Raw genomic sequence first — 4022 nt, 5'->3', positions numbered from 1 at the left:
TTGTTGTTGTTGTTGTTGTTGTTGTTGTTGTTGTTGTTGTTGTTGTTGTTGTTGTTGTTGTTTAAAAAACGATGGCACATACCCACGGTGGGGGATTGGCCAGGGTTTGGTGCAGATACAAACTGTAAAAAACTCATCCAGGTTTATCTCAATCGGCTCATAAATGTAGAGGAATCTGTGAAAAAAAAATCACGAATTTAGAGAGATTTTGAGGAAATCGGAATGAAAATCGAGGAAACAAAGCGGTGTGGGTTGAATAACTAAATTTTAGCGAATTAATCAGAAAGAAAATAATTTTGAGAGAAAAGTAAATGCAACGAGAAGTTGGCACAAAAATCTCCCGGTTTCAGTCATATACTTCTGAAGAAGCTGACACACCTGCCTTATGGCATGGCGTGTATGGGCCGCTGCTGGTTATAGCGCGAGCGCTCCGGCCCGCTGCACTGACCTTTCATCTTCTATAAGCAGCAACAAATCCGGTGGTTCTGATTGGTGGTTTCCCAGGCATTGAATGAGGTTGCATCTGGAATCCCCTTGGAATGCAACAGAGGCGTTTATTCGTGGTGGGAGGCTTCAAGAATAGCATCAGTAGACACCCAAGACTTGTACAAGGCTTGGGTGTCTATTGTCGTCCTTGTTGAAGTCTCTTATCAAGCACGACTCGTATGAGCGAAGAGTTAACTAAACGTTTGCTCGGCTGCTCCGTTCGAGATTGCGTGATGCGGGGGAGTCTTAGTATGTTTGATACTGTTACGAGACAAGAACGTTTCAAACTCCTGCGACATAAACTGTGGGCCGTTGTCGCTGACAATCTCTTCGGGAAAACCGTACGCTGCGAAAAGGCTGCGAAGTTTACCAATAGTCTGAGATGCGGTAGTAGACGTCATTGTCCAAACTTCGACCCATTTGGAGTATGCATCCACCAAGATAAAAAGTTACGGTTGCCATTTTGTGCACGCTGAAGGGTTGAAATGCGGGCCAGTTGGCTCATGGTAACTTTAAAAAACCACAGTCACAAAAGATAAGGGACAAGAGAAGGAGTGGAGTTCACGCCACCAGTCGTTGTGGCGTGAACACTCCTTCTCCTGTCCCTTGTCTTTTGTGACTGGTTTTTGCGCGTAGTCAACATGCACTCTTTGCCAACACCTTGACGGATACGGCCACGAGTGGAGAGTTGTAGGCTGACTTGCCGGTTGTACGAGTTGGCAGACACGACACTTCCTTACATACTCCTCAATAGCTTTGTCCATGCTGGGCCACGTACACACAAAACTTCTTGCCAACATTTTCATTCTGCTCGAGCCAGGGGGGTCCTCACGATGCACTGCGGGCCTGGGGTTTTCGGGTATGATTACCCTGGTTCCCCACGTGAGACAATTTTGTTCTATTGACAGTTCCAGACGCCGGACGTAATACGGTTGCAATTCGTCCGCGATGTTTGTTGGCCACCCCATTCTGACGTACTCGAGAACTTGGCTAAGTGTGCCATCTCGTGCAGCCTCCTTTGACACATCGCGTGCTGTGAGCGGAGTGCATTCGAAAACAGACAAACATTCAGCACTTTCTGCTTTGGAAGAACACGGAGTAGGCGTTCTCGACAGCGCATCAGCCACTTCAATTTCAGTTCCCGTACGGTACTTCAGAGTGAACTGTTAAGAAGACATAATTAAAGACCACCTCTGCAGCCTAGCAGCTGCTAGCGATGGAGTGGCTTTGTTGTGTCCCAAAATTCCCAGCAGTGGCTGATGGTCTGTGTACAAGACAAATTTCCTACCGTACAAGAAGTTATGGAATTTCTGCAATCCAAAAATAAGAGCAAGGGCCTCTCTTTCGCACTGCGCGTAATTCTTCTCTGCAGGTGTCAAGGTACGCGAAGAAAGAGCAATGGGACGCTCATCCCCGTTTGGCCTATAGTACTCGTCTTGTCCGCCTCATTGTGATCAAGGAACCTTAAGGGTTCGCAAACATTTCTCACCATTCGACTAGGGCAGTGACTGTAAATCATATTTTTGACGTCGCTCATTGTGTCGTATACATCATCGCAAGACTGTAGTAGGATACAAGTCAACAACGAAGCGGCGAAAGCCCCCTCAAAGGAGGCCTCCAGCCAATGGCATCGACGGATTCGCACGACGCCGTGATTATTTTCTTGGAAATGCTATAGCGTGATATTGCAGGGGGTTCGCCATGACAGGGTACCAACCATGATTTAAACGGATTAGCCGCGACGTCACGAAAATCAGTCTGCGCGATTGGTTGAAGGGCCTGTTTTGATCTACATAGGCGAGAAAACCGGGGGAGTTGGTAATACATTGCAAGCCGGCAGTGGAAAAGACGAAACACGCAGAAGCTAACTCAGGACACGCTGTAGAATCGGCAGGTGTATGCACACCGCGGATAAAAAACTGCGTGCACAAGCAGAATATCGATGAGTTGCCTATATGATGTATCCCGTAACGTGCACGATCAAGTGGCTAGTGTTGTCTTGTTTGCATTCGACCGAGCTCCGAAGACAAGATGCCGCCGCGGAGGGGGGGGGGGGGAATTTCGTCTGCCCGATCTACGATTGCGTCCGCGGACGTACGACCTGCTCTTACGCAGTCATAATGCCCGGAGACATGCCTTCACCACTCTCTAACGCTGTCCTTAGCTGCGCGCGCCATCCGAGCGAACCTTCTTCCAACACGCAAAACACTAGAAAAAAAAACTGCGCATGTTTTAGTGTGATCAGGCCAAATACGAATCAGGTGCGCTAGCACTTAGGTTTCGGTTCGAAGTTCGGTTTTCAAGGTCAAACAGATCCGCGAAATCAGACTTGAGCTCCGCCTTCAGTGTATGACGCGACAGCGTTATTGGGTTAGTGCCTATATATGCGGAATGGGTCATTCTCTACTTCGCATTCATAATCCCTGGGAGTCCTCATACCACTCCTGGCGCAGTGGTGCAGCCATTAAACGATGCGCCACTGCCCTGCGATGGCAGGTGCTGCCACCGGTGGGGCTTGTGAGACCCACGCTGCTCTCCTCGAGAAACCACTCACGGCCAGTCTTTCACTGAACCTGCCACAGTGGGACCGCACAGACAATGGCGAAATCTGGGAGTGGGGCTCTATATATTAAACCAACATAAGGTCAACATGTGTGGTGTGCCATGGCGTTTTTGAACGTAGAACATAACGAATCCCCCACGCTGCTATAACTTACGCTTCGCTCATTGCGTGGCGGCGTTAACTTGACGAGAAATTGTAGCTGTTATTAATTTCACGAATACGAAGGCAGCTAAGTTGTTATTGGGGTGTTGACCAATCAGTATAAGCTTCTGATCCAGTTAAGTGTCCTGCGAATACAGTGCAAAGCATGTTTGCGCGTGGTTTAAGTTCCTCTCTTGATTGGCTTTCTTCTCCTGTTGTTGTTCTCCCAAAACTGCATTCGTAAGCTGCTAACCACTCTCATGTGCCGTCAGTCATAACTCCACCAGAGTAGCTTGCCACAGCCTACTTAACTGACGCTGCGATGAAGCGCGAATAGATTTTAAATATATACAGGCAGCAAAATAAGGCTCATTTAGGGACACGGGCTTGTAACTATTACTTCATGATGAGGCGAAAAGACTAACGAAAGGGTCATTTCGCAAATGTGGTGCAACAAAAAAAAAATTAGGGACGTGAGCCCAATGAAAACCAATTTTGCGCGAAAACAATTTATAAAAAAAACACGTCACATGGCTGCGTGCCAGTCCTGTGTTAACCAACAGTTTGCGGTCAATTCTTTCAGGTAGAGCATATGCGCATGATTCTGCGTTTGTGTGCGTGCGCGCGCGCGCGCAAAAAGCATCTACTGCAGCGAGCATGTTTTCTTTTTTTTTTCAGCAAATATCCGCGGTAACAGCAGAAGATGGGTGAGCCTCTTGGAGTTTGGTCAGAATCTACAGTGAAGTTGGAAAAGAACCGGCGCCTCATGCTTTTTCATGCGAGCCAGACTGCCTAGCCGCACTGAAGACAATGATTATGACGATGATGATGT

This window comes from Amblyomma americanum, chromosome 1, assembly GCF_052857255.1.
Source record: "Amblyomma americanum isolate KBUSLIRL-KWMA chromosome 1, ASM5285725v1, whole genome shotgun sequence".
NCBI classification, from domain to species: Eukaryota; Metazoa; Arthropoda; class Arachnida; order Ixodida; family Ixodidae; genus Amblyomma; species Amblyomma americanum.
This window is presented reverse-complemented; position numbering follows the sequence as displayed.